The sequence below is a fragment of the Marmota monax genome, unplaced genomic scaffold (assembly GCF_021218885.2).
Source record: "Marmota monax isolate L192 unplaced genomic scaffold, Marmota_monax_Labrador192_F-V1.1 WCK01_AAM20220418_F8-fsc00111, whole genome shotgun sequence".
Taxonomy (NCBI): domain Eukaryota; kingdom Metazoa; phylum Chordata; class Mammalia; order Rodentia; family Sciuridae; genus Marmota; species Marmota monax.
In genome coordinates this window covers 2,801,543-2,825,615 of record NW_026695067.1, presented here as the reverse complement: position 1 = coordinate 2,825,615, position 24,073 = coordinate 2,801,543, and the positions used below count along the sequence as shown (strand labels likewise).

Genomic DNA, 24,073 nt, shown 5'->3' with positions numbered 1-24,073 from the left:
TGCATCTCCTTCATTAAATTTATTCCAAAGTATTTTATTCTTTTTGGTGCTAGTTAGTGTAAATGGAATTGTTTTCTTTATTTTCTTTTCAGGTTGCTTATTGATAGTATATAGACAGTTAACTGATTTTTATATGTTGATCTTATATCTTGAAACTTTGTTCAATTCTTTATTGACTCTAATATTTCTTTTTTAAAAATTTTTTTTCGAGAGATTTTTTTTTTAATATTTATTTTTTAGTTTTAGGTGGACACAACATCTCTATTTTATTTGTATGTGGTGCTGAGGATCGAACCCAGTGCCCCGAGCATGCCAGGCGAGCGGGTTACCGCTTGAGCCACATCCCCAGCATAGGGCTAGCATAGGGCATAGAAGTGAGAGTCCTTATCTCAATCCTGATCTTATAGAGGAAGTTTTAGTCTTTCATTATGGATATTGTAGCTGGGAATTATGCATTTCATAGACACCCTTAAGCTATGAGAGTTCCACTTACTCCATATCCTTTCTATTGTTTGATATTGTTATATTTTATCATTTTAGCCCATCATAGTTGATGCGAAGCGATATCTAATTGGGATTTTCACTTGCATGTCACTAATGACTAATGACATCAGACACTTTTCTGGGTGCTTATTGGCCACAGAATTTGTTTTTGAGGGGTTCTTTTACATTGAAAGTCAGTGTTAGATCATTTTTTATGTAAGTGCATATTGAATTCAGATGGAGTCAAGGTCCTCAGTGATTGTTTAGTTTAGGCCTGTAAGTTGTTTTTGTCAGTTTTATTATTATTACTGCTATGGATTTACTTTTATAATAAAGGTTTGAAAAAATGAAGTCCTTTTATGTAATGTATATGATTAGTAGTAATTTATAAGCATTTAAATGGTGTTTTTGTTTATTCATTTTTTGGTACTAGATTAGATCCAGGGGCATTTTACCACTGAATTACAGCCCCCATCCCTTTGATTTTTTATTTGGAGACAGGGTCTTGCTGAGTTGCTGAAGCTGGCCTCGAAGTTGCCATCCTCCTGCCTCAGCCTCCCTAGTCGCTGTGATTATGGGCATATGCCATTACACCTGGCTCACTTAAGTGTTGGAGAACATTTTTTTCCTAGTGTTGAAACGCTAAAGTAACAGGATTGTATTTGGAAATGAGTTAAAACTTTTAAAAGAATTTGGTTGGTAACTACTTATCAAGAAGCTGTATTTTGCCAAGTAGCCTACTGATTATTCTGAATGATATAAACAATAAAGATCTGGACATTTACTTGTCAGCAAATGGGTATCATTGTGTTTTGCTAATGATCTAAAGCATCCCTGGAAATGAAGCTGTATCCAGCTGTCTGTAGTTAGGATTGGATTATTTCATGCATGGAAGACACTGAAATGTCTTTAGTTCCTGAGATCCTCAGCTTTCTAGTTATTCTACTCATCTCCTGCAACTTAAAAAGTGCTGGTCTGTTTCTCACGAAATATTCAAATGAATACAAACAAACATAATCAGGTTGCTGTTGTTTTCACTTTCTGATTTTGAAATGATGTATTAAAGAATGATTCAGAATTCTTATGATAGCCTATAGACTGGTCTTTGTCAAATGTATCGAAATAAGAATGGAAAAAAAAATCCCAGGAGGTATAGTAAAATGTGACAGAAAAACTCCATAAATCTCAGTCACAGTCAGTTTGGAATAGCTGGTAATGACAGTTCCTATAATTTGGAATTAAATTTTAGTTATTATAAGATTTTAGAATATGAAGGGATGTTCTGTTTTACTTGATGTCTTTTTTTAATACCATATTATTTATCTGCTTACTTACGTGTGATTTTAGAAAAAACTAACTTTATATTAAGTATTTGCTATTTGCCTTACCAGCTGCTAGTCTCTCTTCTTACATTCTCTCTAGTCTTCATAACAATCTTATAAATCTAATTCCAACTGAAGAAATTAAGGCTCAAAAAACTGAGAAACTAAGATTCTTCTCTAAGGTAACAGAGCTTAGTGAGTGGTGATTTTAACTCAAATTTATCTGATCCCCAAACTTGCAGGTTTTCTACTGTGCTAGTGTTTCTTACCTTACTCCAATTAGAATAAAATTTCTGGGGTTAGACTTTTATGTTTAAGCAGTTGCTCAAATCGGTAATATGCATCTACTGTTAGAACTGAATAAATATCCCATGCTTACTATTATGAGATCACACTTCATTAGTAAGAATAGTATAGTAAAAGCTCACATTTTCCTTTACAAGTATGAACAATATTATCCTTTTCTCTTTGCCAAAGCATATCTGTTTGAAACTCTGATATGCAACTCCCTTTACTACACATTCCCCAAAATAATCTTCCTTTCCTCCTCCAAAGAATATGTAGTATGAAACATAACTGTGATAGGAAACAAAAAGCAAAATGGGCCAAAACCCATGAATAACCCCAGAAAAAGGAATTGGAATGTAGATGAGAACTATAAAATATGCCTAGAAGTGGAATGTTATAAAAGCTATGAGTGACTAAAGAGGTATTTCATGTTTAGCCTGCTGGACAAGCAGATGTGTGAATCTACCTCTCCCTCCCATTATTTTTTCTTTGCTTTCTAAGGTGCAAAAAGGACAGGAACTACCCAGTGGCACAATTTGCTCCCCACCATCTAATGCTGCTCTGCTTACATACATCACTCATAGACTAATAAGATATTTCTGAGGTCTAAACAAAAATAAACTCACAACCCATAATCACAAACTATTTGAAGAAAACTGATATGAAGGAGGACATCAAACTATACAAATGGAAAAACTAACACCCAGGATCAGACTTAATAAAGAAAGTAGATCAGGATTTTAGAATAAATATAGTTACTATCCTCAAAGACATGCAAAATGACACTGTATTCCTTGAAAAAGAATTTAGGGGTTTTGGAAGTGAACAGTTCAAAAAGACAGAATAACTAGGAAGCAAAAAGGGTTAAGTTGAGACATTAAAAATAGAAAAGAAAGAGTGGTAGTCCTATAATTATATTGATAATTATATTTTCACAATAGTACTGGGAGCAAAAAGACAGTGGAATAGTATCTTCAAAATTATTAGGAAAAATAATTTTGAACCTAGAGTTTAGTACCTGCTCAAATTATATGTATAAATATATACGTTTGAATAGAGCAATTAACATGCTTGATTTAATAGATTACAGAGACAAACATTTATTTCAAACATATAGGAGATAGTCACAAATTTTATCAGATGTTAATAACATCTAAACACATTTAAAAAGAAAATTATACAGTCATGTTCACAAACCACAAAAGGTAAAACTGGAAATTTAAAAAATTAAAAGCCCTTCTAATTTCTAGAAATAAGATGAAAATGGGAATTAACCAACATTTTAGAAATAAGTGATATCAAGGGCTCCACATATCAAAAGCTGTGGGAATGTTGTCGAAATTTACCAAAGGAAAACTATCATTTTTAATTCATTTCTTAGAATGTTAGAGAAAATTTAAACTTTTAATAATTTTTATAACCCTTTCAATTTACCATACAGAAATATTTTAGGATTAGTAATCTCTTTTGATGGCACTCTCTTAAAAGGTTTTTACTCTTTTAAAACTGTTAACTTTTTCATTCTGTTCAATTCTGCAAAATTAATTCTACTTACTTTTAAATTATATTTATAGTATATTGTACTTATTATATGAATATTAGGTCTATATATTAAATCAAGCTTATTAATTGCTATATTGAAATGTATATACATATACATATGTATGTATGTTTTCCCTACTTTGTTACTTTGTTCTGTAACTTTCTCAAGAAAAGGTATAAAAATCTCCCACTATGGTAGTAACTATTATCAATTTTTGTTTGTTTTCTTTTTTGCAGGTCTTGGGATTAAACCCAGGGCCTTGGTCATGCCAGGCAAGTGCTCTACCACTGAGTTACATCCCCAATCCCAAGTTGTGTGTGTGTGTGTGTGTGTGTGTGTGTTAGCTTTTATTCTTTATGTCAAAATTTCATTTTTTAAAAAATTCTTTTCTGTAATTTCAGTATCTCTGCAATTCTATCTATATTCATCCATTTATCTCCATATATACCTAGATGTGTAGAATGATACTGGATCCTCCTATCAAAGCCTCCCAGGTGTATGGGGACCATAGGCATGAGCCACTGTAACCAGTTATTTTGTTGTTAGGTATTATATTTTCATTTTATAAAAATTAGGTTATTTGCTTCAATAAAATAAGTGAATTAAATAGTTGCATGAAAGATTTGAGAATGATAAAAACAGTTTCATGAAAATAAAGGACCAGGGGAGCTGCATTTCTAGTTCAGGGGTAGAGCACTTGCCTAGTACATGTGAAGCACTGGATCCTCAGCACCACATAAAAATAAATAAAGATATTGTGTCCATCTGCGACTAAAATAAGTAAAAGATATTTAAAAGAAAATAAAGGACCAAAAAAGGATAAAAGTAGAAATATAATAGCAATTTGATTAAAGATGTTAACAAAAGATAAATAAAATTGATAAATACGTGCAAGTCTGAAAAAAAAATATACCAGTCAATTATTAGAAATTAAAAAGGAAGCAAAACTAAAAATACAAAGATTTATAAAACAATAACAACTCTGTGGACAAGTGCATACTAATAAAGGTGAAATCCTAGACACATAAATGCGTCATTTTCAGGAAAATATGATTTATTCAGATTGCCACAAGGAAGCCTAACAACCCTGAATTAGCTAGTAATTATGAGAAAGGACAGAAGAGAACTTTAAAATTGTGTTTCTACAATGTCGCAGGTTTTTATAAACTTGCATCATGTTTAAGAAAAATATGACCCTATCCAACTGACTTATGATGCTAATGTAACAATAATACCAAAATCAGAGAAAGGCATATGAAAAAAAAAAGAAGATGATGATGAAGGAGAAGAAAGGAAGGAAGGGAAACTATTATCCTTTTACATTTATGGTGATAAGACTCAAAAATTATAAATAAATATTAGCAAATTGAGTCTGCCAACATATTGTATATGGAGAATTTATCCTAGGAATGAAAGTATGCTTTTGAGCATTATAAAATCTATTTGCGAGGGCTGGAGTTGTGACTTAGTGGTAGAGCACTTGCTGAGGCACAGGGTTCAATTCTCAGCACCGCATATAAATAAATGAATAAAATAAAGGTCCATCAACACCTAAAAAAATTTAAAAAAACAAACTCTATTTGTGTAATTTACTCTGTTAGTTATTAAAGGAGAAAACTAAGCAATCATCTCAATAAAACCCCTAAAATACATTCAATAAAATGCAATAGTATGGTTTTGGCGTAGAAAAAAACCGACTAGATCAATAGAACAGAGTAAACATTCTGAGACTGGACTGAGTAAATCTAACAAATAAAGTAAATGTGGTATTTAGAATCAAAAAATATTTAAAGAATGGACTATTAATAAATGGTGTGCATTTTGAAAAACCTCTCGCACCATTCATAAAAACATGTTCTAACGGTAATAAAAATCCAAATATAAAAAAAACTTATAAATGTTAGAAGAAAGTGTTATTTATGATCATGAGGTAAGAAAGACCTTCTTAAGTGAGATATCAAGCTCAAAATTCGTGAAAAATGAAAGATTGATAAATTTAGATGTAACAAAATAAAAACTTTCTTATGACAAGATAAGTAAAAGATTTAAGTGGCAGACTTTAAAAACTATTTTCATTGGGTCAAAAAAGTATTTATATCTATCTATAATGAGACAAAGTAAGGAAGGAAAATGGGAACAGAATATGAGCAAGGAATTAATAGAAAAGAAAGTAATAAATATTGGGAAAGATGTTTAATATCACTATAGTCAGGGATAGGCAAGTTTTAAAAATAATAAAATTGTTTTTAATTATCAGATTAGAATAAATATTTTAAGTTGATCTATCTAGTACTAGCAAGAGTTTGTTGCAGATAACTTTTACCTATCTCCTAATGCCGCTGCAGTGTTCTTTGCACTTCACGATTGTTGTTCAGGTAAAGGAAATACATGAACCAAAACTTAAAGGCAAGTCAATACATATCATATTTAGGGAATGGTTATATAATTCTTCATGATTAGAGGGTGGTGGTTGAAGGGACTGAGAGAGAGAGAGAGCTGAAAAGGTAAATTGAGTTAAAATTGTGGAGAGTTTTGAATACTCGAACAATTAGGTTTTTTTCCCGTGAATATTGAGGATCCATCAAAGGCTTCTGATCTGTGTGATGATGAATGGTTTAGAAGGGGAGACATTTGGAGTAGGAAGATCAGTTAGATGTCAGAGGCAGTTGTTTAAATATGAACTAAGCTAGTGAACATAAGTTTGTCAAAGAGAAGGCAGAGTCAAGAAGCTTGGAACAGGGCTGACCATCACAAAATCTGGCATCAGGTACTTAAAGGGACTATTTCCAGCTTGCCCTGTTTATATTTGAGATCTGTATTAGAGATAGAGCAGTAAGATTTACCTGATGCACTGGATTAGAGGAGAGAGGGCTGAGAGAAAGAAGAAAGGGAAGGAGAGAAGGGTGGGGCACGGGGGCAGGAAAGATGGTGGAATGAGATGGCCATCATTACCCTAGGTACATGTATGACTGCACATATGGTTGACACTACATCATGTACAACCAGAGAAATGAAAAGTTGTGCTGCAGTTGTGTACAATGAATCTAAATACATTCTGCTGTCATAGATACCTAATTAAAATAAATAAAAAATAACTTTTAAATAAATAAATAAATATTTTTTAAAGATTACTCCTAGTTTTAATCTGGGCAGATAGGTGAATGGTGATATCTTTCACTGGGACAGGAACACTTTGCATGTAAAGATACCTGGATGCCAATAGTTCTTTTGAGACCTTGTTTCATATGAGATGTCTCTTAGTCAAGATGGCAGCTGTGTAGAGGAGGCTAGAATTCAAAAGAAAGACATGGTCTAGAGATAAAATTTGAGAGGAAGAAGCATATAAATTTGATTGTGTCCAAAGCCATGGGACTGGACAAAACCACTTAGGAGAGAGAAGGGAAAAGGAAGAAGGGAAAAGGCTAAGGAATGTTCATGGTCGCTTCAACATTGAGAAATCTAGTATTCAAGAAGCCCGTGAAACATAATGAGAAGGAGGTAGCCAGTGATGGAGAAAGACTTCTGTCCCAGAAGTCAGAGAAGAAAGTATTCCAGGAAGGACAGACTGGCTTTGGGGAAAATGTAGTCCTTAGTGACCTTAACTCGCAGAGTTTTAGCAAAATGATAGAAAAAAATTCCAGGATGGAGTGGGTTGAGAAGAAAATGGATGGAGAGAAATGAAAGGGAATCTTTTAAAGTAATTTTGCTCTGGAAGGTAATGGCACAAATGCAGTGGTACCTAGAGGGGAACATGAGTACAAGGAGATTATGGTACTTTCATATGCCAGTGGGAATTATCCAAAACCCAGAAATCGGTGATGCTGAACAGAAAAGAGGTATTGCAGGAACAGTCCTTGAGAAGTCACAAGTAAATAGAATCCTGGCCAGAAATTGTGTTAGTCAACTTTCTGTTGCTGTGACAAAATACCGTATATAAATAATTTAAAGGTTATTTTGGCTTATAGTTTTAGAGGTTTCAGTCAATGATCAGCTGACTTTGGGCCTGTGGCAAAGAAGTACATCACAGTGGGGAGTTCATGGTAAAGTAAAGCTGCTAATCTTATGGTGTCTGGAAAGCAAATAGAAAGAGAATGGGGCCTGGATCATAATTTACCCTTCAAGGGCATGCTCCTAAGTGACCAAACTTCCTCCAGCTGGGCCCACTTCTTAAAGGTTCCACTATCACCCAACAGCACCACAGGCTGGTGACCAAGCCTTAAGCACAAGGCTTTTGGGAGACATTTAAGGTTCAAACTATAACAGAGGAATTGAGGAACAGTGAACATTTCTTCCATTGTAAAACTAGAGAAGATAAAAGTGTGTGAGAGTAGACTGTTAGGTTGGTAAAATTTCTGGGAAGATGAGATAAAATTCATCTGAATGGATTTATTTTCCCACTAAAGTATGAGGCAAGGTTATCAGTAGTTAAGTCACCTGGGGAAGGGATGCTGAATGGAGAAGAGAAGTAAATTCATGAAATTGTTATCTTAAAATGGCAAAGTAAATATATAGAAAGAAGTGATTTGACTCTGACATTGTTAAGTCCCTATTTGAGATTTGTGGTAATAGATTTTATTTTTTATTTTTTTTTCTGGTCCATATATTTTTTTTTTATTTTTTATTGTTGGTTGTTCAAAACGTTACAAATTTCTTGACATATCATATTCCACACATTGATTCAAGTGGGTTATGAACTCCCACCTTCACCCCATACACAGATTGCAGAATCACATCAGTTACACATCCATTGATTTACATATTGCCATACTAGTGTCTGTTGTGCTCCGCTGCCTTTCCCATCCTCTACCCTCCCCCCTCCCCACCTCTCCACCTCTCCCCTCCCCTCCCCTCCCCTCCTCTCTCTCTACCCCCTCCACTGTATAACCCTGAGGGTCTCCTTCCATTTCCATGCAATTTCCCTTCTCTCTCCCTTTCCCTCCCACCTCTCATCCCTGTTAAATGTTAATCTTCTTCTCCTGCTCTTCGTCCCTACTCTGATCTTAGTTACTCTCCTTATATCAAAGAAGACATTTGGCATTTGGTTTTTAGGGATTGGCTAGCTTCACTTAGCATAATCTGCTCTAATGCCATCCATTTCCCTGCAAATTCTATGATTTTGTCATTTTTTAATGCAGAGTAATACTCCATTGTGTATAAATGCCACATTTTTTTTATCCATTCGTCTATTGAAGGGCATCTAGGTTGGTTCCACAGTCTTGCTATTGTGAATTGTGCTGCTATGAACATCGATGTAGCAGTGTCCCTGTAGCATGCTCTTTTTAGGTCTTTAGGGAATAGACCAAGAAGGGGAATAGCTGGGTCAAATGGTGGCTCCATTCCCATCTTTCCAAGAAATCTCCATACTGCTTTCCAAATTGGCTGCACCAATCTGCAGTCCCACCAGCAATGTACAAGTGTACCCTTTTCCCCACATCCTCGCCAGCACTTGTTGTTGTTTGACTTCATAATGGCTGCCAATCTTACTGGAGTGAGATGGTATCTTAGGGTGGTTTTGATTTGCATTTCTCTGACAGCTAGAGATGGTGAGCATTTTTTCATGTACTTGTTGATTGACTGTATGTCCTCCTCTGAGAAGTGTCTGTTCAGGTCCTTGGCCCATTTGTTGATTGGGTTGTTTGTTCTCTTATTGTCTAATTTTTGGAGTTCTTTGTATACTCTGGATATTAGGGCTCTATCTGAAGTGTGAGGAGTAAAGATTTGTTCCCAGGGTGTAGGCTCCCTATTTACCTCTCTTATTGTTTCTTTTGCTGAGAAAAAACTTTTTAGTTTGAGTAAGTCCCATTTGTTGATTCTAGTTATTAACTTTTGTGCTATGGGTGTCCTATTGAGGAATTTGGAGCCCGACCCCACCGAATGTAGATCGTAGCCAACTTTTTCTTCTATCAGACAGCGTGTCTCTGATTTGATATCAAGCTCCTTGATCCATTTTGAATTCACTTTTGTGCATGGCGAGAGAAAGGGATTCAGTTTCATTTTGTTGCCTATGGATTTCCAGTTTTCCCAGTACCATTGGTCCACCCGCCTGTTCTGGTACCAGTACCATGCTGTTTTTGTTACTATTGCTCTGTAGTATAGTTTGAAGTCTGGTATCGCTATACCACCTGATTCACACTTCCTGCTTAGCATTGTTTTTGCTATTCTGGGTCTTTTATTTTTCCATATGAATTTCATGATTGCTTTCTCTATTTCTACAAGAAATGCTGTTGGGATTTTGATTGGCATTGCATTAAACCTATAGAGAACTTTTGGTAATATCGCCATTTTGATGATGTTAGTTCTGCCTGTCCATGAACAGGGTATATTTTTCCATCTTCTAAGATCTTCTTCTATTTCTCTCTTTAGGGTTCTGTAGTTTTCATTATATAAGTCTTTTACCTCTTTTGTTAGGTTGATTCCCAAGTATTTTATTTTTTTTGAAGATATTGTGAATGGAGTGGTTGTCCTCATTTCCATTTCAGAGGATTTGTCGCTGATATACAGGAATGCCTTTGATTTATGAGTGTTGATTTTATATCCTGCCACTTTGCTGAATTCATTTATTAGCTCTAATAGTTTCTTTGTAGAGCCTTTTGGGTCTGCTAGGTATAGAATCATATCATCTGCAAATAGTGATAATTTAAGTTCTTCTTTTCCAATTTTTATGCCTTTAATTTCTTTCGTCTAATTGCTCTGGCCAGTGTTTCGAGAACTATGTTGAACAGAAGTGGAGAGAGAGGGCATCCCTGTCTTGTTCCAGATTTTAGAGGGAATGCCTTCAGTTTTTCTCCATTCAGAATGATGCTAGCCTGAGGCTTAGCATAGATTGCTTTTACAATATTGAGGTATGTTCCTGTTATCCCTAGTTTTTCTAGAGTTTTGAACATAAAGTGATGCTGTACTTTGTCGAATGCTTTTTCCGCATCTATCGAGATGATCATATGGTTCTTATTTTTAAGTCTATTGATGTGGTGAATAACATTTATTGATTTCCGTATATTGAACCAGCCTTGCATCCCAGGGATGAATCCTACTTGATCATGGTGCACAATTTTTTTGATATGTTTTTGTATCCGATTCGCCAGAATTTTATTGAGGATTTTTTCATCTAGGTTCATTAGAGATATTGGTCTGTAGTTTTCTTTCTTTGAAGTGTCTTTGTCTGGTTTAGGTATCAGGGTGATGTTGGCCTCATAGAATGAATTTGGAAGTTCTCCCTCTTTTTCTATTTCCTGAAGTAGCTTGAAAAGTATTGGTATTACTTCTTCTTTAAAGGTTTTGTAAAATTCTGCTGTATACCCATCTGGTCCTGGGCTTTTCTTAGTTGGTAGTCTTTTGATGGTTTCTTCTATTTCCTCAATTGATATTGGTCTGTTTAGGTTGTCTATATCCTCCTGACTCAATCTGGGCAGATCATATGACTTAAGAAATTTATCTATGCCTTCACTATCTTCTAATTTATTGGAGTATAAGGATTCAAAATAGTTGATTATCTTCTGTATTTCTGAAGTGTCTGTTGTGATATTGCCTTTTTCATCCCGTATGCTAGTAATTTGAGTTCTCTGTCTTCTTCTCTTCGCTAGCATCGCTAAGGGTCTGTCGATTTTGTTTATTTTTTCAAAGAACCAACTTTTAGTTTTGTCAATTTTTTCAATTGTTTCTTTTGTTTCGATTTCATTAATTTCAGCTCTGATTTTCATTTTTTCTTGCCTTCTACTTCTTTTGCTGTTGTTTTCCTCTTCTTTTTCTAGGATTTTGAGATGAAGTATGAGATCATTTATTTGTTGCTTTTTTCTTTTTTTAAGGAATGAACTCCAAGCAATGAATTTTCCTCTTAGAACTGCTTTCAATGTGTTCCATAGATTCCGATATGTTGTGTCTGTGTTTTCATTTATCTCTAGGAATTTTTTAATTTCCTCCTTGATGTCTTCTATAACCCATTGATCATTCAGTAACCTATTGTTCATTCTCCAAGTGATGTATGCTTTTTCCTTCCTTCTTTTATCGTTGATTTTCAGTTTCATTCCATTATGATCAGATAAGATGCATGGTATTATCTCTACTCCTTTATATTGTCTAAGAGTTGCCCTGTGACATAATATATGATCTATTTTTGAGAAGGATCCATGTGCTGCTGAGAAAAAAGTATAACTGCTTGATGTTGGGTGGTATACTCTATATATGTCAATTATGTCTAGGTTATTAATTGTGTTATTGAGTTCTATAGTTTCCTTATTCAACTTTTGTTTGGAAGATCTGTCCAGTGGCGAGAGAGGTGTGTTGAAATCTCCCATGATTATGGTATGGTGGTCTATTAGATTCTTGAACTTGAGAAGAGTTTGTTTGACGAACATAGCTGCACCATTGTTTGGGGCATAAATATTTATGATTGTTATGTCTTGTTGGTGTATGGTTCCCTTAAGCAGTATGTAGTGTCCCTCTTTATCCCTTTTGATTAACTTTGGCTTGAAATCTATTTTATTTGATATGAGTATGGACACTCCTGCTTGTTTCCGAAGTCCATATGAGTGATATGATTTTTCCCAACCTTTCACCTTCAGCCTATGTATGTCTTTTCCTATCAAATGCGTCTCCTGTAGGCAGCATATTGTTGGGTCTTGTTTTGTGATCCATTCTACTAGCCTGTGTCTCTTAATTGGTGAGTTTAAGCCATTAACATTTAGGGTTATTATTGAGATATGGGTTGTTCTTCCAGCCATATTTGTTTATTTCTCTTACTAAACATGGTTTGTTTTCCTCTTTGATTATTTCCCCCCCCCCTTTACTGTCCTACCTCCCACTGTTGGTTTTCATTGTTATTTTCCATTTCCTCTTCCTGTAATGTTTTGCCGAGGATGTTTTGAAGAGATTGTTTTCTAGCTGCGAATTCTTTAAACTTTTGTTTATCGTGGAAGGTTTTAATTTCATCTTCCATCCTGAAGCTTAATTTCGCTGGATACACAATTCTTGGTTGGAACCCATTTTCTTTCAGTGTTTGAAATATGTTATTCCAGGATCTTCTAGCTTTCAGAGTCTGTGTTGAAAGATCAGCTGTTATCCTGATTGGCTTACCCCTAAATGTAATCTTCTTCCTTTCTCTTGTAGCTTTTAAAATTCTCTCCTTATTCTGTATGTTGGGCATCTTCATTATAATGTGTCTAGGTGTGGATCTCTTATGATTTTGCACATTCGGCGTCCTGTAGGCTTCTAGGATTTGGGATTCTGTCTCATTCTTCAAGTCTGGGAAGTTTTCTCATATTATTTCATTGAATCGACTGCTCATTCCTTTGGTTTGGAGCTCTGTACCTTCCTGTATCCCAATGACTCTTAAGTTTGGTCTCTTTATGTTATCCCATATTTCTTGGATGTTCTGCTCATGGTTTCTTAACAGTCTTGCTGAGCTGTCTATGTTCTTTTCCAGTTGAAATACTTTGTCTTCATTGTCTGATGTTCTATCTTCTAAGTGTTCTACTCTGCTGGTAGTATTCTCCATTGAGTTTTTAAGTTGGTTTATTGCTTCCTGCATTTCTAGGATTTCTGTTTGTTTGTTTTTTATAACCTCTATCTCCCTGTATAGTTGATCCTTTGCTTCCTGGATTTGTTTGCGTAATTCTTTGTCGAAGTGATCTTTCATTGTCTGATTTTGCTGTCTAATGTCTTCCTTGATACTCCAGATCATCTGAAGCATGTATATCCTGAATTCTTTATCTGAGATTCCATCTGCTGCAGCTGTTACCTCTTCTAAAGTTGTGTTGACCTGCATTGCTTGTGGTCCTGTCTTTCCTTGTCTTTTCATACTGCTTGTGTTTCTTTCCTGCAGGCGCCTGTCCCACTGGTTGGTCGCAGATCTGCCCACCTTTCACGCACGGGTGGCGGCTCTGCTCTGCCCCTACTCCAATTAGGGTGGTGTGTGTACCACGCCGGCAGGCTCCTGGGCCTGATCCGCCGGTCTGTCGCAGGTCTGCCTACCTTGGAGGCGCGGGCGGCGGATCTGCCCTGCCCCTCCTACCACGCCTGCGGACCCCTGGGCCTGATCTGCAGGTTGGTCACAGGTCTGCTCACCCTGCGGGCACGGGTGGCGGTTCCGCTCCGCCCCCACTCCAATTGGGGTCACATGGCCACCACACCGGCGGGGCCTCATCCGGGCGTGGGAGAAGGATCTGCTCTGCCCCTACTCCAGTTAGGGTGACGTGTGTACCACACTGGCAGGCCACTGGGCCTGACCCGCCAGTCTGTGACAGGTCTGTTTACCTTGCAAGCGCAGGCGGCGGCTCTGCCCTGCCCCTCCTACCACGCCCATGTACCACTGGGTCGCGGGTCTGCCCACCTTGCGGGTGCGGGTGGCGGCTCCGCTCCGCCCCCTCTCCAATTGGGGTCACGCAGTCACCACGCTGGCGAGCCTCTGGGCCTGCTCCGGGCGCTGGCAGCGGCCTGGCTCCTCCCCTCTGGCTCGACGACAAATTGAGGAGACTCGGTGTCTGTGCCTCACCCCCCCTACCAGGAGACCAACTGTTTCTGTCGCCGCTGGTATTGATGAAGTTCTCTCCTCCGCCGCTTTCTGATGACATCAGATCTCTGCCATGTTGGTATCCTATGCGAATGGCAGCATTTCCTTCCCCTTGCCGGGCAACCAAAGCAACGGGTGAGTCCTTACCGGCCCTCAGCAGGACCCGGACAGAGAAGCAGTTTCTGTGGGCTCCTAGCCCTGGACCAGGGCAGTTCCGGGAGCCAGAACTCGGCCGCTCCGTGCTCGGTGTAAGCTCCGATAAGAGTAGGCTCCAAGAAGCAGTCCCCGCGGGCTCAGTTCCGGGAGCTGGAATTCGGCCGCTTAGTGCTTGGTGTATGCTCTGATAGGAGCAGGGTCCAAGAAGCAGCCTCCGCAGGCTCCCCAGCCCTGGGCCAGGGCGGTTCCGGGAGCCGGAACTCGGCCGCCCCGCGCTCGGTGTTCACTCCGATAAGATCAGTTTCTAAGAAGCCCCCAGGCACTGAACCCTAGCAATCTGTCTGCAAGCCGCAGGCGAATGGCAGCCTGAAATTACCTGTTCTATGGCTGAATGAGCTGCGGTCAGTCGAAAACAGGGATGGTGACGTCAGCTTTCCAACATGGTGGCTGCTGGCCTCCTCTGTGGTTTGACCGGTGTGGAGAACCGAGATGGACCGCTTCCTTCCCCCGTCTCAAACCCAGAATTCAGCCCTGAGTACGGTGCTTGCACGGCTGGCAGAAACTGCAGCGCTGTATCCCTGCGTCGCTATCTCCTCGTTTCCCAGCGCGCGCTGCAGACTCTAGCCGCGGGGCGATTTGCTGAATAAGCAGTGTTACCCTCCGTGCGACAAACCTCTCGCGTTTGAGTCCCCGTAGCCGATCCTCGTGCGATGGAAATCCTTCCTCCAGGTTCCGGAGCACCCCACTATTGCTGGAAATTCCTAACAAGATAGCCTTTAGCCGTCCTGACTTGTCATACTCCCACACAGTGAAGCAGCACACGGGGGCAATGCACTCCCCTTGCCGCCATCTTCCCAATCGTAATAGATTTTAAATGAGCACAGTTAGCACAGTTGTGTGGTTTCTCCGTGGCACTATTCATTTGCTCAGAAGCAAACTTGGGGTAAGCTGATGGTTAAGTTGTTGTTTTACAAGCAGAGGAAAGAAGGAGCAAGAGAGTGTCTGAAAAAAGAAAAATAATTATTTGTGGAATTTACTCTAGATAAAGAGGAAGGGTAAGAATAATGATTAGGGGGCTGTATAGCTCAGTGGCAGATCGCTTGCCTACCATGTGTGAGGCACTGGGTTCAATTCTCAGCACCACATATAAATAAATAAAAAACAGGTCCATTGACAACTAAAAAAAATTCTTTTTAAAAGAATAATGATTAAAAAGATAAGGGTAATGATTTTATATCTTGCTGGGATCCAAGAATTGTTGAAGAAGGACTCATATTCTAAGCAAGCATACAAGGTGAAACTGACACATGTGGGCTAATATCTGTTTTCATTCAAAGTTCACATGTCTGTTTAAACACAGTGAGAAGTGCATATAAGAAAATAAATTTATATGAGTATGTGGCAAACTATTGATCATCAAGACTTTAGTAGTGAATAGGATTTATAAACAAAGGAAATGGATATACCAATTGTTCTATTATAAGGTTAGCTTTTAAAACATGAAATGTACAACTCTTGTATTACACTTGCGTGCATTACAATTTTTCACAATTATATTGCTCAAATATCTAACAATCCATTTATTCCTGACATTTTTGAATCTATATTATATATTTCAATTTGACTATTTTTTTTACTTTTTTTGTTGTAGACACAGTATCTTTATATTATTTATTTATTTATTTTTGTGTGGTGCTGAGGATCGAACCTAGTACCTCACACGTGGCTAGGCAAGCACTCTACCACTGAGCCACAACCCCAGCCCTAATTTGACTATTTATGTAAGTGTGAAAGTTGTACTGTAAAAAATGTTTCTAGTGAAAGAAAATTTTTTGGTTTTTTTTTTTAGCTTAATTTGGGCAGTTTATCAAACTAAAGTTGTCATCTTCAACTTCCCCTGTTATACCTAATTTTATACTTGAAGCATGTTCTCAGTTGAACTTTGTCTTTAATTTTAGCTGCCTCCTTTGCTTTGGGAAGCCATTGTAGTTTTCTGCATTGAATTAGTTCTGTACTTTTCTTGGTAAACTTGATGAAAAGTGGACTGAGTAGACTAAACCACTTGAGATTCTTTTTCATTGGAACTTACTTATATGTAGATTTTCACACAGTTCATTTCTAAGCTTCATTGAAAAAAAAAAAGTCATGAAATTAGTGGGGCCTTTTGCAGTTTTTCAATTTATACTATAAGAAGGGGTAGAATGTTTTCCCCCAAAATCTATTCTCAATTAATCATAGCTGTTTTATAATGACTTTGGTGGGGATTTTTTTCAAGTAGCTTATATCATTGTAGATTTACAGTAATGATTAGATGCTTTTGAATAAGTACCTTGGGATTATTGTGTATATTTTTGATGCTTTTTCTGGGGAGTTTAAAACGATTTCTAAATGTTATATATGAGCAATCCTGGGCTGGACTTAAAATACAAATAAAGCACATAATGAAGTACCAGATCTTAGTCTTTTTAGGTGTTTATATTGTGCTCCTAAATTTGCTTTTCATTTTATACTAGTATTGCATGTCATAAACAAAATTATGCTGCTGGCTGTTTTATAATTATATTATACACTTTGTTTCTATCTTTTCTGTGCTGTTTCTCTTCCAGCTTCTTTCTAGTTTTCCCTTCCAGCTTCTTTCCAGTTCTGAATAATCTTTCCTTAGTAAAGAGTCCTCTGAAATGCTGCCGCCTACATGGCATTTTTGCAGACACCTTCTTCGCCCATGATAAGTACCCCATAATGGTACTTACAGTGTGTCCTTTAAATGTTGATATATTTTATATTATCCTCTCCCTTAGTTGAAATTACTCAAGAGCAATATATTATTTTAATAATCTTTGTGTATACTAGATTATTCCTGGCACAAAATAGTATGTTGCACTTAAAGATCAGAAACAGCTAAAGTAAAAAAGGACGTGTGACAAAAATGGTCAGAAGTAAGAAAACAGGTAATGACAGAGTGATAATGATGAGTTATTGGAGAGAATAGAATTTTGCATTGAGCCTCTTGCATGGGGATCCTAAAGTAAAACCAATCAAAATGGGGGCTGTGAGAATGATAAATTCCATTTTTAAATGGCAGTTTTCTTTAAATAGGTAGATATACGAGGAGATTTGACATTCTTTTATGCCCTATCTCCACTCATTTAACAGAGTTACATTTCCTTTTGTTTTATGAATGGATAGTCTTTTCACACCACAAACATACCAGAAAATTCTTAAATGTATTCTTAGAGTAAGGATGTCTCTGTAGGTAAGAACTAGGCACATTATGAAAGATGGTAAACATCAATGAAGTATTCTGTCCAATAGTCTTTTTAAGTGTAGTAGAAAGGACTTAAGAAAGGTATATCTTATTTGGGACCATGGAGATTGTTTTCTTTTTCAGCTGCTTGGCAACTGAGCTTTGTTAAATACTCTAGACTCTCGTGGAATGATTTTCTAAGATGCTTCCTGTTTCAGAATGAGGAAGTAGATTCTGAAGGGCTGCTAGAATGAGAATCTTTGGAGGAACTTGATAATAAAAGGCTGTGCTTTCCAAGACCAGAGTCGTATCCTAAATCATAGAGAAGCCTCGTGTGTAGTCCCGAGGCAGACCCAGGTTGCCAAGAGGGGAAGTACAACTGTTCAGACTCACAAACGAAGGACCCGGAACCAGGACTAACCTTTCCTTTGGTGCCTAGGTTCTTCATTGGCTTTCAGGGGCACATAAAAATGTTTTAATGTCTTTTTAAAGATTTCTTTAAACCCTTTAGAATTTTACAGAAAAAATATCATTTAGTGTTGAACAAAACGCTTTAATATGTGACATTAACATATGTGTCTTCATACCAAAGCAATCAAAATGCAATTTTTAAATTTTTTCTGGGGGAAGACAAAATGTCAAGAGCACACAAATGCCATTAATGGAGTCCTCCGAAGACCTGTTCATCCTCTTAGGGTTGGTGTTAGATTGTGAAAGAGCACAAGTTCTAGGGGCAGATGTGAGGTATTTTAATCCAGTTGTTCTCTATCTCTGCACCTCAGTGTCTTCATCTGTATGATGAGGAGTTTGGATCAGGCCACCTGTTAGGACCTATGCCAGTTAGACTTTCTTAAGAGATGATATATCAGATGCTCTGGACAAATTCCAGGCTAAAATAGATTATCTAACATTGTGAACTCAGGTCTGTAATAACTTCTATAAAATAGCCTGATAAGCACTCTACATTTTTGTGAACCCTGTAAGAAACACAAGATCAGAAATGCTACAACATGAGGAATGTGATAGTGTAATGTAACTGGTAAAAGATTTGCGGTAGTACAATGCCTTGTATGTTGTAAGTGCCCAACATATATTGATGGAATGGGTAAAATAATAATGTATATAGAATATTAGCTTATTTTCTTCATCAAAAGAAAAATATATTTACTAGAAAAACCATTAAACTAAGAGATTTTTTTCTTTATTTATTCTTTACAGAAAAATACCATAAAATATTTTGGAAATGATTATATCTCAAAGTGTTTAAGTCTCATTTCTACAAATAGTAAGATTCTGAATATTAAGCCTAGAACTCATTAAATTATGTTTTGTACTTATTTCTATAATTTTACTTTTCTCTAATACAAAATATGTGCTATATTAGAGCAATATTTCTCTTCTTCTACCTGTAATTTGTCTATTTTTGATGTTTCTTCCACAGTCTATGTGTTTGTTTTTTTTAATCACTTTTACTACCCCAACCCCCTTATGTGCTTAGGGATTTCATACTGATGGAAAATGGGAAGATTTAATGGATGCCTGCAAAATCTGTAGTTAGAAAGAAATTTGTTGAAAAACAAGCACAGTTTTTTAGAACATAATGATGTTCTAACAGTGACAGACTGCATATATGGCAATGGTCCCATAAGATTATATTGCCTAGTGATATCCTGACCTTCTCAGTTTGTGGAAGTACACTCTGTGCACCTAACAACACATTTCTTACAGTACAGCCCTGTCATTAAGCCACGCATGGCTATATTACAAAATGACAAAGAAATTCCTTCTAGACTGTCCTGTTTTTCTTTATCCAGTCTAGTAATAATTACATGTTCTCAGGCTGAGGATGTAGTTCAGAGGTAGAGAATCTGCCTAGCATGAGCAAGACCCTGGGTTCAATTCCCAGTACTGCAAAAACAAAAACAACACATTCTCCCATTTTGGTGTACATTAGAAACACTTGAACTACTTCTTAAAAATGAAGATGTTTCAGCTTTATCTCAGACCTGCTGCTTTATTTATGATTTATGAGGATGTAGTCCATGTGTCTGTATTTTGAAAAAGATCCCAGATGACTGTGAGAAGCACTAAAAGTTGAGAACTACTGCAGTGTAGTAAAATTGAAATATAGACTCTGAGGTTAAATATATCTGGGTCCAGAGTTCAGATCTGCCACAGTCTAGGTGTATGATCCAGACCTAAGGCAAGGGTGCACGTCAAATTACTTAATCTCTCTGAGCTTCATTTTCCTTGATATAAATAGGGTTGGCAATATTTTATAAACTAGTGGAGGGATTAAAGGAGATACTAAATGAAAAGTGCTTCTCATATCCTAAGTGGCAGCTATTGTTATTCCAGTAGAATGAAGGCTTCTTCAGTTTTCATCTTGACTTATGAAAAATGAAGTGTTTCTCAGGGATCCTTTTTCTACATCCAAAAGAATGTTTATGTAGAACTTCCTCAAGATACCTTTATGTATTTTTAACTAACTAACTCTCTCTCTCTCTCTCTCTCTCTCTCTCTCTCTATATATATATATATATATATGTGTGTGTGTGTGTGTGTGTGTGTGTATGTATACACATATATATGCGCATATATATATATATATATATATATATATATATATATATAAATTTTAGTTGTAGTTGGGTACAATACATTTATTTTATTTATTTATTTTTATGTGGTGCTGAGGATCAAACCCATTGCCTTGCATTGCTAGGTGAGCGCTCTACTGTTGAGCCACAATCCCAGCTCCTTCTTTGTCTTATTTTAAAAACAAAATATTGATGTGCCACGAACTTGGGACAAAACCTGCTAGTTGCTAAACCATAGAACAATGGGTTTTTGTCAATGAAAGAAGATATGAATGCCTAATTATTCATCATCATATGCTTATGTGGTCAGTGTCTGGATTTCTAAATGATAATGTTTCAGATTTCTTTTTAAACATCTCAGATCAAAGACAGGTTTCGTTTTGTTTTACTTGAAATGTCTTCAGACTATTTAACTAGCAGTGTAATGAAAAAAAAAAAAAAGCCACGAGAGAAAAGGAGAAGAAAAGAGCTACTGTTCTATTTCCTAGTAATGGTCTTTCCTGACTGTATAACATTACCCACATATCCTTTTATTTTCAGTTGCTACAGACTTGACAGAATTGAAATGAAAGTATTAGTTTCTTTTTTCTTAAAGATTGATTGAGCTGGGCATGGTGGCTCATGCCTGCAATCCCAGCAGCTTGGGAGGCTGAGGAGGAATATCACAAGTTCAAAGCCAGCCTCAGCAATGGCAAAGTGCTAAGCAACTCATTGAGACCCTGTCTCTAATAAAGTACAAAATAGGGCTGGCCCAGTGGTTGAGTGCCCCTGAGTTCAATCCCCGGTACCTCCCACCCCTTAAAAAATATACCTTGGTCATTAGCTGTCAGTCAATTGGGCACATTTGCACCCATTCAAAAGAAGGAAAAACTAAGACCCATGAAGGAAGGAATAGTAGTATTCCCAAAGCCTTGAAATAGATACCCAGTGCTCCCCTAGCAACTCTCTGCCCCTAGAATCACTTGTGAATAAGTCCCAAAATCCAAGCTATGCAACCAAGGTGGCAGTGTCATGTCCTGATAAAGAATCAACCAGTGGACAGCCAGACTCAGACATACTGGAGTTCATAAATGCCTGAATCCAAGGCCTCATTCTGTTTAAAGCCAGAGGACCCTCCTCTACCCCAGGGCTCTCTAACCTGACAGGAGTCTTGCTCAGGAGGCCACAGCTGGAATCTGGAGACCCAGGAGATAAGTAGTTAGAGGCAGATCCCATGGTCTCCATGCTCCCTCCAAAACAAGCAGCATACCCAGTACCCATCTTCTCCCACTCCCACCGAGCAGACAGCTCTAGTCAGACACCACTCCTACCACCAAACCTGCATTCCCACCTACCTGCAAAATTTGTCCCCCTGGAGGGCGGCGCAGTCTGCATTTCAATCACCTGGGTTCCAAATCTCAAGTCACCCCCCCCCCAGAGCCTTCTCTTACCTTCCACCCATCCCCACAAATCCCCCCCAAAGCTACCAAGTCTCACCTGGCTTCTTCCATCGTGATTTCTGAATCTCCCTCTGACTGATCTGGCCCAGATCTGCTCTTCACCTGGACCCTTGCACCCATTTCCTGCCTGGTCTCCAGCCCCAACCTCTTTCTCTCCAACTCACACACTGTCTGCATTTTATTTCCAAATTATGATGAAGTCGCCCCTATCTTGAACTCTTGTGGTGAATCACCATTATTGAAGAAAGCTTGGGCTCCTGGGTCTGGAACCCTGACGTTCCTTCCCTCTTCTCCCTCTTATCTCCTGCTCTCGTCCCCCACTCACCCCTTTGCTGGCCCATCTACATCCATATCCTCGTTCCCTTTCTGAAAACCATCATCTTTTGAAATCTCTTCCCTCAATCAAGACCAAGTGTCCTCCTCCTCGTGAGATTTGCCTAACCATGGTCCCTACTCTGGGCTTGTATGTCTGTATTAGCAAATGTCGTACCCTTCATCAGGTAACACATGACCCTCATTCCAACCCCTGCAAAAACCATGGAACCTAATAACCCAGGAATCTTCATGTCTGAGAAAAAGATGGAAGCTGGGATATTCCCCTCCATTTGTGATCTAGCCCCCTGTTTTCCAGGAACAGAAAACATACTACCCTTAAGTGATAATAAAGACAATGAAAATGGAGGAGGGCAGCAGTCAACATTTGTTGGGCACTTACTATTTGTCAGGCATTAATCTTAGCACCTTGTATGTATTTACACCTCATAAAAAGCCCTATGAAGTAGTTACTAGGATTATGCCCGTTTTACAGATGAGGAGACCGAGGCACACAAAGTTGAGAACTTTGTTACACATGGTAGAGCAAGAATTTGAATGCAAGCTGGGTGTGGTGATTCATGCCTGTAATTCTAGTGGCTCTGGTGGCTGAGGCAGGAGGATCGCTAGTTCAAAGCCAGCCCCAGCAAAAGTGAGGCTCTAAGCAACTCAGTGAGACCCTGTCTCTAAATAAAATAAAGAATAGAGCTGGGGATGTGGCTCAGTGGTCAAGTGCCTCTGAGTTCAATCCCCCTATTCCACCCCACAAAAAAAAAGATTGATTTTGAATACTTAAAGCATAATGGTAGACACAAGTATTTAATTTACATGAACCTTGTCTAGCATTTATCAAGGCCATGGATGGCTGCATTAAATGGTCATTCACATTATCTTCTTATTGAAGAAGCTTTGTTTATTTACTTTGTTGTGTTTCATCACAGAGTATAGTGCATGTATTAAATGTAAACATTGCAAGTACTAGAGATTATATATAACATCATGCTTGATGTAGACCTCCTATTTCTGTTATTTCTAGGATTGCCATTTATGTAAATTATATATACACACACACACACACACACACACACACAGTTTGAGCATCCCAGATCCAAAATCTGCAATGCTTCAAAGTTTAAAACATTTTGAACACTGACAAGATACCACAAAAGGAAAATTCTATACCTTGAAACTTTGTTTCCTGTATAAAATTATTTAAAATATGGTATATAATAAAATTATCTTCATGCTATACGATATAAATATATGAAGCATAAATGAATTTGTGTTTAAATTTGGGTTGCATCCCCAAGTTACCTCATCATGTATATATAGATATTTTAAAATCCAAAACAATCTGAAATTCAAATTATTCTGGTCTCAAGTATTTTAGATAAGAGATACTTAACCTGCTTTTACATATATTTTTGTCTCCACTCAGATTGCAGCATTGCATATTCGTGGGTCAGAATACTTTCTAGGAAAATTTGATGCCACAACTGTTTTTTAGCAGCAACTACAATAGACAAGTATACAACTAGATGAAAACAGTTTTAGTGGCCTATAACTTAAGAGATCTTTTGGCTATAAGAAGTTGGAATTTTGGGGGCTGGGGATGTGGCTCAAGCGGTATCGCGCTCGCCTGGCATGCGTGCTGCCCGGGTTCGATCCTCAGCACCACATACAAACAAAAATGTTGTGTCCGCCGAAAACTAAAAAATAAATATTAAAAAAAATTCTCTCTCTCTCTAAAAAAAAGAAGAAGTTGGAATTTTGGCATTGTGGTTTATCTGCATAACCATTCTAGTATAATATCAGTAAGTGACTTAAAGTGTCTATTATATCAGGCTCCATGTTAACATACAAACAAAAAGTGTCTTAGAATAATGTAAGTGGGAAATAATCTGGAGATAATACAATGCAATTGCAAGGTAATAGCCACACACTAACAGGAGCAGTGTTGTGTGATACTGGAGAGCTCTAATTCTGTGATCCTGGGAAACTTAATTCAAGTGTTTCTGTTTTCTCATCTATAAAATAAAAATAATCATTGACTTGAAGCATAGAAAATTTTGCAACCCAAAAGCTAAGATACTGAATATACTGAATAATAGGGTACTGATACCACCAGTTATTGGTGACTAGTTCTGCTTCTCCACATGTTGAAGTTTGAACATTAGAGAAG

General features: G+C 37.5%; 1 protein-coding gene across 12 annotated transcripts in view; it reads left to right on the top strand.

Moving 5' to 3' along the window:
* Positions 1-24,073, top strand: part of Peak1 (pseudopodium enriched atypical kinase 1) — a 273,181-nt gene that overhangs the window by 145,972 nt on the left and 103,136 nt on the right. The window contains exon 6 of one of the 12 annotated variants that reach the window (XM_058573793.1): positions 3,873-3,908. The exons of the other annotated variants lie outside the window; for them this stretch is intronic. The gene's annotated coding sequence lies outside the window, so the exon portion shown is untranslated. The remainder of the gene's footprint in view (positions 1-3,872; positions 3,909-24,073) is intronic. 12 annotated transcript variants of the gene reach the window in all.